The 12,901-nt window shown below is 36.4% G+C and overlaps 1 pseudogene; it reads left to right on the forward strand.

The window, feature by feature from the left end:
- The first annotated feature begins 11,931 nt into the window (after positions 1-11,931).
- On the forward strand, positions 11,932-12,581 carry LOC112322899 (small ribosomal subunit protein eS7-like; annotated as a pseudogene).
- The last annotated feature ends 320 nt before the right edge of the window (positions 12,582-12,901 follow it).

Raw genomic sequence — 12,901 nt, forward strand, 5'->3', positions numbered from 1 at the left:
GAAATAATTTTGGAAGATCAAAACTAAATTTGACAGCCATTAATTTATAGCACATTTTTACTACTTAGTGGAGTTTGATGAAATTATTGAAACAGAAGGATGACTGTAAAAACTAGACAAGATTTGCTTCAACTTTGGAAAAAGTGGTAAAATGGTTTACAGAGAACTGGAGAAGTTGATATTACTACAGCTTTGCTTAATTTAGTTAAATCAGTTGGCATTTTTAATCATTAGGAAATCGTTTAAAATTAAAAATCAAAATATAAAAGAATTGAGGTATAGTTCTGGTTTCTCCTAGGGATACAGAGAACCAGAAATAGCATCACTTCCACACTTTATAAAATGTAGCTGGACAAATTGTAAGTTTATGAATTTTTTGAGCACATCAGAGATTTGGAGTTATTGTGCAATGAAGAAGCCTAAAATCTAAAGAAATGCAGGTATCAGCTGGGAAAGAAGCAATGTCAGCCTTGGAGCTGATGCAGCTACACAGTGGTAAAAAAAAAAAAAAAAAAAAAAAAAAGTGAGCTGGAGAATTTAACATATTGGTGGAGGCTAAGCACTGGGAGTTGTTGGCATAAGGGGAGATCACATCCTCTTGCAAGTTTTTCTTCATAAAACCCAATTGCCTAAAACTGTGATAAAGTGTCCCTTCTTAGGAGACTTGGAGGAGGGGAAAAGCAACTGCTGCTGGAGGGGTATGAAATCACCTAAATCCATCTCCGCAGTCTCTTTTACAGATCAAAAGTCAACCTGTATTTGAGGAACACTATAAAACACTGGCACGTTTAGTGTATTCATGAAAAGCCACTGCAGCTGGGTGAAGGTAAATGGAAAAAAAGAAAAGCAAGAAATAAAACAAAACACAAAATCCCATTTTAGGGGTAGAGGGAAGGAGAGGATATACATGTTGGGAACAAAAATACCACCAAAGGAGGGTTAGAAGAGCTGTGATCACAGTCTTGACAAGCAGAGATATGTTGCCTACTTAATACTGAGGCTTCGTGAACACAACAGAATTGTGTCCTCCCCCAGACAAACCATCATCACCAGCCAAACAGCATCGAGTCACAAATAAGAGTGAATACTGACAAAAGAGTTCAAGAGCCCAAAGACAGCCCCAAACTAAGGCACAGTGAAAGGGGAATTTTTAAAGCTAAGGGTAAAACAAACATAAGAAAAGCTCTTGCTACCTTGCTTCCACCTTAAATCAGAAGTGACACTAGAGGAATTTGGAGAGAGTGGTGCTGTGAGAATGACCACAGCAACAACAAATCTCAAACCCAAACCATCTCCAAATTAACTCAAACACCCACGCTAAAGCAGGGTGCAGATGCAAAGGTGTGCATATTCTCAGGCATACAAAATAAACACACCGACATGAAACCAAACCAAATTAACTTAAAATAGATCACAGATCTAAACATAAAATGCAAAACTATAAAACTGGAAGATAAACAGGAAAACATTTAGGTGACCTTGGGTATTGCAATGACTGTTTTAGATACAACACTAAACATGATCCATGAAGAAAATAATGGATACGCTGGATGTTATCAAAATTAAAAATTTCTATGTGACAGGCAATGAGAAGACAAGTCATATATAGGGAGAAATATTTGCAAAACACACATCTGATAAAGAACTGTATCCAAAGTATACAAAGAACTTTAAAACTCAACAAGAAGTAAACAAAACTCATTAATAAATGGTCCAAAGACCTTAACAAGCACCTCACCAAAGCATATATATGGATTGCTAATAAGCATATGAGAAGATGCTTGACATGATATGTCATCAGGAAATTGGAAAATAAAACAATGAGATACCACTACACACCTATTGGTCAAAATGTACAACAATATACTGCAACCCCCAATGCTCGCTAGGATTTGAGCAACAAGAACTTCATTGCTGGTGGGAGTGCACAGTGCACTCTGGAATATACTTTGGCAGTTTTTTAAACATAATCTTACTATACAATCTAGCAATCACACTCCTTGATATTTATCCAAAGGAGTTGTAAACTCATGTCCACACACAAACCTGCTCATAATTACAGTAGCTTAACTCATAATTGACAAAACTTGGAAGCAACCAAGATGTCCTTCAGTAGGGGATGAATAAACTGTGGTACATCCAGACAGTGGAATATTCTTCAGCACTAAAAAGAAATGTTATCAGGCTAAGAAAAGACATGGATGAGTCTTAAATTCATATTACTAAATAAAAAATTCTGAAAAGCCTGTATGCTGTAGTTCCAACAATATGATGTTCTAAAAAGAAAACTGTGGAGTCAGTAAACAGATCAGTGATGAAGAGGAGAAAGGAAATGGCAGAACAGAGAAGATTTACAGAGAAGTGAAAGTATGGTAATATGATGATGGACACATGTTGTTATACATTTGTCCAAACCTATAGAATGTACACCACCAAGAGTGAGCCTTAAGGCAAACTATGGATGTTCAATTATAATGATTTGTCGATGTAGGTTCATCCATTCTAACAAATGAACTGTGGTGGGGAGAGTTAATAACAGCTGTGGCTATGAATGTGTAGGAACAGGGGGTAAGTGAGAAATCTGTGGCTTTGCTGTGAACCTAAAATTGTCCCCCCAAAAGGGCTTTAAAATATTAAATAAACGACAGAAAAGCACACACACATACTCACTGAAGATGCAAAGATAGTATTTTTCCTTATTTGAAAGCAATATTTTTCCTTGTAGTTATTTATTCTTAGCTCAAGAATAATAACACCATATGTGTTAATGCTATTCTCTTTTTCATATCCTGGATCTAGCTGAATAGGATATGCCACTATTCTTATATCACAAACTCTTGTTAACCCCTCACCCAATATTTTCACTTTGGAAACTTTGGATTTCTCTTTTGAACTTGTTTTCCAAGTTTTTTAGGCTTATTGTGATAACTGAATGTTATCTTGATTTGAATAAAACAACCACAACAAAGAAAAGAAAAAAAAACATAAAATTTAACTTGTGCCTCTACTAATTACAAGCAGTGTGATTCTGCACACACTGATACTTGACCCTTGATCTTCTCACATTTTAATTGGTAATAAGAAGGCCTGCTCTACTAATTTATTTTGATTCTTGTTAGTATCAAATGAGGCAACATAATATGAAAAGGACAAACAGTATAAGCTAAAACCACAGATTAATACCCTGAGCCAGGCAAAAAAAAAAAAAAAAAAAAAAAATCCTTTGAACTCTCAACTTGCAGCTAGAGACATCCAGTGGTCTGGTGGTAAAAGAGAACTATTCCTGAAGAAAAGAATTTCTAAACTGAACCGGACAATCTTCGATGTGAAATTTACGCTGGAAAAGCACCTCCACCCTCACCTTCCACGAGACCGGGGTTATTTGTTTCACCTCATGCAATCCATCAGGACAGCTGCAGAAAGTAATTTACCGAAATGTTGTAGCAGTCATTTATTTATTGATTTTTTGGGAAAGCATTTGGAGAGACCCTTCACATATTTAGGTAACTCAAATATCAGCTGTAGCCGGCTGTCACGGCCCCACTGTGTCCGACCTTGTGTTAACTGGCGGGGAGGCCTGGTCTCCTCTGCCTTTTGGTATGCCTTGCGTTTGTGAGTCATGGTGCTTATTTCGTAGGAGAAACTGTTGTGTGCAGAAGGAGACTGTGGATGGAGATGGTATTGGTGGTAATTTTGCATTTCTCCCACAAGATAATACCTTATTTTTTTACACACCCACACTGTTTTTCTCTTTAAATGTCCCCTTCCTCCATAGAATGAAGAAATAACGCTTGCTTCCCTAACTCTGTCTCCATTAACTGCTTAAACGTATTCCTGGGGTCTACCTCCATCTCAAATTATTCTGTTTTGAAATATCAGGTTTCTCTGGCATACACCATAACAATTAGCTCCTCTTTTCCTTGGGAAAATCAGGTACCGGCTTCGACCCCTGCCCCTTGACGTTTGCATTTATCTTGCGGAGGTATCACTCTCAAAACAGAAGTTCCCTTCAGTTAAGACCATTCTTTTCCCAGGTGCTAAAAATAATTTTTTCCCCTAAGTTTTTACATTAACTATTGATTGTACTGGCTTTCAACTGCTCTACACCCAGCCCAACCTTCTCTGGGATGATTGTAAAGAGCCCCTAATCATTTGCCCCACCCCCTTCAATTCTGAATAGCTTTCTGAATAGAAAGTCTGGTAAGCACAGTATCCTCTGTAGCACTCTCTCTAACTAAAATAGGCCTTTTGCTTTTGTTCTCTACGGGTAATGATCGTTTTAGAAAGCAACTCCACGAACAGCTTCCACAAAGCAGGCAATGTGTAAGCCATGCTTCCTTCTGATTGGAGCCCACAGTCCCTTTGGTTTTCTGTTACAGTGCAGTTAGTAACCAGTAGAATGCCTCATACATACATGTATATATGGGTGTAGACCCATATTCATGTCAGGTTAGGATCAGTTGTGTTTCCTTGGGTTCAGACTCATTTTTGTTGGATTCGCCTAAACACGATCTTAAAGGTGTTTCGTATTTCTATGTCCCCTGCTTTATTTCCTTTGAAATCTGTGTCCCTTACTCCTTTTCATTTCACCTTCATAGAAATTGTTATTGTATGTTATTTTTTTCAAAATTTACATGCAATAAGTTTCACTCTTTTCAGTGTACAGTTATATGAGTTCTTACAGGGAAATAGATGCTTATAACAATGAGTGTAGACAGAATGTGAAAAATTCTGTTACCCGAGAGTGTCCTCATGTTGCCCTTCTGTATTCACACCAGCCCCAACCCAGCCCCGGCAGTCACGGTTCTGTTCTCTGCTCCTGTATTTTGATCTTTTCATAGTAAATGGAGTCACACAGTATAGAACCTTTTGAAACTGGATTCTTTCATTTAGTACAATGTGTTTGAGATTCATTCATGTGTGAGTTGGGTGAATCAATAGTCCTTTTTCCTTTTATTGCTAAATGATATTCTATTTTGTTAGTGTGCCAGAGTACACCCATACACCCACTGAAAGATATTTAGATTGTTTCAAGTTTCTATTTCAATTATTAGCACTGCTGCTATAAACTTTTTGTACAAGTCTTTCTGTGAAATATATTTTCATTTCTTTTAGGTGAACATCTAAAAGAGAGATTGCTGTGTCATAGAGAAAGTTTATATTTAATTTTATAAGAAACTGCCAAGCTATTTTCCAAACTGGTTGCATAGGTGACCTTTAAAATTTCTTTGTCTTATTTAATAATCACATGATTTTGTTTTATCTCAGGGAGAAAAGAAAATTCCAGCTATTTTTTTTTAATTTGTCTTTAGGCAAATAATGTATTGTAAGGGAAAACCTCTCAGGTCTAATATTGTTAAACTTCATGTTGCAGAATTTTTTTAAAAGGTATGTGGGTATGTTTCCTTAACTACTTTTCCTTAAAATTTCTTACTTTTCCCCAATATTGTGCAGAAATAACATACACTGCCTCTAATATCCTATCATCTACCCTGTGGGTAAGGTAGTAACATTTATTTGGCTCTTGTGTTGTATAGCAAGATCTTGAAATAGCATCACTTTTACATTGTGGTCCAGAATGTAATTATGAGTTAGCCCATTTAGGAATGAGTCTGGAGTAATTTGAAGGAAACGTAGAGCTGACAGTATAACTATCATTCATTTCTTTCTAGAACACTCCCGAATTTCAGTGACATTTACATTGCTAATTTGAATCTGGTGATCTGTAATCCAATCAGGCCATGACAGGAAGGAAGGGTACCTACAAATATGTACTTCTTACCTTGCAGATAGTGGCCTTTTTCATCCCAAATCAATGATGTCTTATAAGAATGAATAACATGCCAAACCTATATTTGGAAATCATTAGAACCTATGCCACTTTGAGAACAGCTATGCTTGTGTTTAGCAACTTAATTCAATTATTTCTAAACTATAAGTAGGTTCTGCAACCACTTTTTTCCAACTTTTTCTCTCAGGCTCCAAGACCTCCAAATGCACAAAGCATCGTCAGACACCTTCTCCCCGAGGATATTCTTTTTATTGGGTTACTGATAAAGCAAGAAGTTTCCTAATATCTCCCACCTATAAGTAGCTCAAACATAGCTTTGATAAAGGTAGTCTATTAAAGGGCACTTCCTCCCTGGTCCGTGGACCCTAGACATCAAGATGCCAACTCCAACAAGGCCTGAGAGTGGTCGTCCAGGGCTATGGAAATACACAGGCAGATTACAGGGTGAGTGGCTGAACCCCCACCACATAAAGGAAAATGTGCACTAACTACAAGCAATCCATCTAATTATGGTCATGTGTGTGGACCCGTGTTCATCCTTCCAAGGAGCATGGCAAATGGTTGCCATACAGCTCATGGAATGCTTTTTCTTCTTGGTCTTAAATGTATACTTGTCTAAATTCGGCAGCTACCTTTTTGTTTTAGTTCTATATCCCATGTGATAATTGTCCCTGCCAGTATATTCTGAGTAGTAATTCTGTGTTTCTTACTATTATTTGAATTTACCTATATATGACTACTCAGAGTTTTACTATCAAGAGTTTTGACTCATCTTTATTATTGTACTTTTGCTTTTCTTTAATATAGTCAGTGAAATGTGACCCTCTAATTACTTATTTTTTAAAGATTTATAGTATTATTAAACTAACAGGCATGTAACTAAGCTAACTGTATTACCTCCAACTATGTCCCCAGAGGCTAGATTATTAGCTTCTTAATTTTTTCTTCTGATATCTCAATATTCCTAAGTATTATGTGTCCACAATGTTTTAATTTATTTGCATTCAATATTACCTATTAATTTCCTGCTTTACTAGGCAAGGATTTTGCTACTTACACCAACTCCCAACTTTTCTTCCTCTACCTAATGATAGAGGGTTGCCATAATTCACAAAAAATAATGCACAATACCCAGTTTAATTGGGATTTCCTATAAACAAAAAATAATATCTTCAAAAGGTATGTCTCAGATATTACATGTGCTGTAGACTGAATGTGTCCCCACAAATTCCTGTGCTGGCACCTAATCCCCTATGTGAGGGAATTTAGAGGTCGGGCCTTAGAAAGGTGGTTAGGTCATGAAGGTGTTGCCCTCAAGAATGGGATAAGTGCTCTTACAAAAGAGTTCCGCAGCCCAGGAAGGACCAGGAAGCAGGCTGTCACCAGACGACCTGCCAACACCTTGATTTCAGACTTCCCAGTCTCCCGAACTGTGAAAATACATTTTCCTGTTTATAAGTCACCAAGTGGACAATATCCTGTTATAATAGCCCAAACAGACTAAGACAACATGGAACATACTTATGCTAAAAATAAATCTTTATCTACACACCCAATTTAACCGAGTAATCTATAGTTCATTTGACAACCCCATAATTTTCCTTATTTCTTTTTTATTACTACATTGGTTACCTTTTACAACCATGTGTCTTTAACTCTTATTCCACCAAATGCTTTTTATCTGTACTTTGTAAGATGCGTATATTTGCAGTCTTTCTTTCCTTTCCTTTAACTGCATTCCTATTCTTTTTTATATATTTGTAATTTGTGGGTAGATAACATTGACATAAATGATGTTTGTATGACTTTAATTACATAAAATTGTTCACTGTAAAACCAAGTCATAAATGATGTATTGGCCTTTATACAATATTTGTGTTTTCTCACTTTGAATATTTTCTAATGCCATTCCCCCTCCCCTTTACTTCACTTTTCTGTTTTCATATATTCTCAAATTTTGCAAAGACTAACTTCATGGGAACCTTTTGAACTGGGGATTGATTCTCTTTATACTTTTCTGGGTTCCATCCATTTTTGTTCTGGATCTTCATTCTTAGTTCATTTGTTAATTTTGCCATAATAAAAGACTTGAATTTTCAAGCAACTGTCTAGAGGGCTTGTTGGAAGTGATTTTTTTTTTTGAAATCTTGCATGTTTGAAAATAGCTGAATTCTTTCTTCATACATGATTGATCGTTTGGGTGTGAATAGAATTCTAACATAAAAATAATTTCCCTTGGGAGGTTTGAGGGAATTGCTTTCTTGTCCTGGTGTCTGGCATTGCTGTTGAGAGTCATGCTGTTCCTGTCTCATTCCTGTGTGTCTGCATCTCCTAGCTGTTTTTTACCCCCCCAACTTATGCAGTCTTTTTATACTTACAGTTCTGAAACTTCATTATGCTTTAATTTAAGTGCATGTTTTCCTCACACTCATTGTCCTGGGTGGGCTCTTTCAATCTGGAAACACATGTTCTAATTTGGGAAATATTTTTTTACATATTTTTTTTATTCTTTACTCCAATTTCTCTGGACTTTCTGAAACACCTATTAGCTGCATATTGGGGCTTCTGAATAGTTTCTTCACGTTTTTTACTCCTTTTACAACTTTTTTACTTCTTGTCCTTTGTTTTCAGCTCTTTGAGGGAAACATCATACTTTATCTCTAATGTATCTGTTGATTTAGCCAACATTTTGTGATAAAAACTTTTCCAACATAGAGAGGTTTAAAGAAATTTGTAGTGAAACTTACAGGCTCACTAATGTATTCTATGTATTTAATTTTTAAAATTTCATATTTATTGCACATATTTCAATTTCAAAAATAAAAATATAAACAGCCTTGTTCTCTTATTGCTTCTGCCACAGTGTATCTTATTTTATGAGTCTATGTTTTATGTTTTTTTTACATATCTCTTTCTTTGGGAGTAATGTTATCTATTTATCTTTGTCTCTTTGACTTAGAAGAATTCCCCAAATATCTTATGCATTTTGTCTTATTAATTCACATTTATAAGTGAATGAATAATTCATAACTTAGCAACTGCTTAGAGGTGGGCTTTGCTTTTGAGTATTTGGGCAAGAGGTGATCTTCACTTGGGAAATCCTAAATACCAGATTGATTGGCCTGTTCGTATTGGCCAGAGGAGAGAACTCCTTTTGTTGTTGTCGTTGTTCTTACTTTCCTTGTTTAATAGGGCATAGACTTCTGTAGCGGCCTGCATACAAACAGAAGCATATATATGCGTGCATGTATGTGTCTGGGAGTGCGTGGGTGTAGTTCTGAGTGGATTAGCTGTCTTCCACAGCGTAATCTCACCTTCCCATTATCCAGCTGACCTAAATTACAAAGCTGGAGACTGTAGAGTTCTGCTAGGTAGAGTCGCATCCTTGTCATTACTCTTGAGTAGGTCTTTGAGATTTTGAATTTCTTTAGCAGACTTCTTCAGTTTTCCTTTATTTTTCTTTCCTTTATGTTTCTTTTTCTCTTAGTCTCTCTATCACCATATTTATGCTTTTAGATGACTTCACTAGAAGTTTCATGGGATTTTTCTAAGGAGAAGGGATAAGGATGTGTGAATAATTAACATTTCAGGAATTAGCTTCTCTCACACATTCTACTCAATAATGCACATCTGAGATCTGCTCTGCCTTCTTGTAGTGAGTTGCATTTTAGAAACTGGGGTTTTGTGATAAATACATACATGAAAAATAAAGTAAAAATGAACAAGTAAAAGTATTTTCAAGTTAAATTTGTTTGAAAAATGTATTTTCCCCAGATATGCAAAAATTCCTGTGTTGCAAAATCATACCTTTTGCCTGGGAATAGTAATCTTGCTCTTCATACCTATTGCCAAGCCGTGCAGCTGTCCTAAACATCTGTCTCCTGAGACATGTCAGGGACGTGAATGCTAGAACACGCTGGGTGAGAATCTTGACTGTGCTACTTGCTATCTCAGTGACTCAATGAAGTTACGTAACTTCTATGAGCATCAGTTTCTAACTATACTATTTGAAGAGTTACCAGGGACAATAATTTGTATTTAATGCGTAACAATAAATAGCTATAAGAATATTCCTGAACACATTATCTTACACATGGAACTTAGTCATCTAACTAAATTTGAATCTAGATACATCAGGATTATTACACATTAAGTCACATTAATAATTCACCTTCAAATTGTTAAGATACAAAAGAAGAAAGCAAAAGCCAGGCTCTAGAAGACCTTATAATACAACTAACACCAGCCAACATATTGTGACTGGAGTAAATGTCATAGAATCAACTGTTCCTACATGGAGATGATAGTATCTGTTTCACAGGATTGTCATTGGAATTAAATATGTTGATACATATAATGTACATAGAGATGTGCCTAGTAGAGAAAGTCCCTCAAGTGTCTACTGTTGCTAACATATTTGCTTTTATTTATTATTATTATTTGCTTTCTGTGTTCCATGCACCTTTCTAAGAATTGTACATATGTAATCTCTTGCCTCATCTAATCTGTAAAGCGCACCTTTAAAAGGGACTACTATTATGCCTGTTTTATGGATGAAGACATGAGGCACAGAGATGTTAAGTAATTTGTTTAAGGTGGGTGGCAAAGCCAAAAGGTGGAGTAGGTAAGATTTGAGCCTATGCAGTAAGGTCTCACAACTAATCTTCAATCACTAAACCAAACAATTTATTTGAGTAATGAAAGTATGAAAATCAGGTAACAAAAATTTTATTTTAGGGTGGGGTTAGTATAGAAAAGATTTTGAGCATTTTTCAGGCATCTTTCCTCAAGTCCCTGGGTAGGATTCAGATTGATATAGAAAGGAGAGAAAAGAGAGTTCCCAAGTATGGTTAGTGGCACAAAGCCCGCCCTTACGTCACAGGGAAATGAATTCATCTTCTTGTAGATACTGCCTTAAATTTTTTAAGGACAGAAAACATTAATTGGAAAACAGGACTGTATGTATTAGTAAAAGGAATATTTTGAAAGTAAAATAAAGCTAAATGATGAATGTTAAATGGTATTTTTCTTCTTTTAGAGATTTTGGGATAAAAGCTGCAAATACTGATAAAACATAGATTCTGTGAAACCAGCAATCTCACAAAATGGAGCTTACTGCATATATATATAATCACCATAATCCTTCCATAATAGCCTTCATCTCTTTGTCTTATTTTTTCTCTCCATATTGATTGGTTTATTTATCTATTTAATTTTAAAATTTATATGTTGACAATTTTGTCAGTATAGTGAAGTCCAAATTAATCACAATCTTCAGGTTTGATTTAGGGCAGCAAATTTAATTCTGCATTGTAAATAAACATACCCTGAATACATAACAGGAATGCTACTTCTTTTTCCCCAAGCCTCATAGATATTTAAGTTATTCACAGCTGCTATTCCCGTAACACTTAAAGTGATTATATCTATTGCCAACTTCTATAAATTATTAACATCAAAAGTAGCTGTTCCCTGTGGCAAAATTTCAGCCTTCCACCAAAAGAGGAAAACTTAGGGAGGTGTAAATAGATTAAGGAAATTCAGTTTGGTAACATGGTCACTAGAAATTTAATCTTTGTTTACAAATTCTTTCCCTTTCTTTCCTCACTGTTTCTTAGGCACAAGACTATTATAGAAAGCAGAGATTCTGTGGAGATTCTGAAAGTTCAAGTGTGAGGATAACAGTAAGGTTTATTCTACCCAATCTTTTCCCCACAGTCTTGAGTAATGAAGCAGCCAAGCCGCCTCTCACTTGAGGGCATCTTGAAGTTACTGCAAATTATTCAGCAAGGGCTTCCAGATAAGATTCATAAAACAAGAATGTACTGAATTCAAAGAAAGAAATGATGAAGATGAATTGAGAAATGTCTAAATGTCTAAATTAAAAATTATTACTTTCTCAGAATTCAGAAAGTGGCTGCCTGTAGTTCGTGATATCCAGTTAACAACATTGGGAACTAAAAATATTTAACTGATAAAGATGGATGTCTCGCTTTTGTGGATACAACTTGGCAGTTTAAAACAAATATTGTAATAATTGATCTTTCAGAATGATGTTCAAATGCTAAATGACTCTAGATAATATAGCACCAACTTCCTGCCGTTGGCACTGATAGTCTTTACATTTCTTTTAATAAATGATGAGCTCTTGCCGGACTGAGGCCTCTTCTCGACCAGCACTCACCAAGCAGAAAGCCACGTTCAGCTTGAAGCACCATGGATGTAAACCCCAACAAGAAGCGATACCAGTTGAGTCCAGCATCTCCCAGGCTCTGCTGGAGTTGGACATGAACTCGGACATAAAGGCCCTGCTACAGGAGCTGAGCACTATAGCGGCCAAGGTTATTGGAGTTGGTGGCGGTCGGAAACATATTAGAATCTTTGCTTGGGATCCATACTGGAGCCATTACCGAAAATCCAAGTCGGCTCATACACGAGTTAGAGAAAAAGTTCAGTGGGAAGCATGTTGTCCTTACCACTCAGAGGAGAATATTGCCTAGGTCAGCTCGAAAAAGCCACACAAAGGATAAACAAGAGCATCCCAGGATCCTCAGTCTGACAGCCTTGCACGACACCATCCTGGAGGACTTGGCTTTCCCGAGTGAAACTGTGGGCAAGAGAACCAGTGTGGAACTCCATGGCAGCTGGCCCAAGATTCATCTGTACAAAGTGCAATGGAACAACGTGGAACACAGGTAGAAACTTTTCCCGTGTCTCTAAGAAGCTCACAAGCAAGGGTGTCAATTTTGAATCCCCAGACTTTCAGTTACAAACAAAAATGACCAAATAAAATATAATTCTCAGTTTAAAAAAAAGTCAAGCTTTCAGTTATACATATTACGGTGCTGCAAATAAAGCTCTTCGTAAATGGGTGAGAGATGCTATGACCACTATTTCAATATTAGCCTAGACTAAAACCATTCCTGCCAATCATGCTGACAATAGGAAGATACATTGTAGATTGATGAGACTCGAATTACACTGTCATAGTAAAGAAATGGGGGGAGGAGAAGTCGAGCTCCTCTTTTCACAGCAACTCCCTGGTTACCTCAGTAAGTATCAAGCAGCTTCTGAAAGATTATTAATAGCTCTCTTGCCGTTCTGATTGAA

The sequence above is a fragment of the Desmodus rotundus genome, chromosome 10 (genome assembly GCF_022682495.2).
Source record: "Desmodus rotundus isolate HL8 chromosome 10, HLdesRot8A.1, whole genome shotgun sequence".
NCBI lineage: Eukaryota > Metazoa > Chordata > Mammalia > Chiroptera > Phyllostomidae > Desmodus > Desmodus rotundus.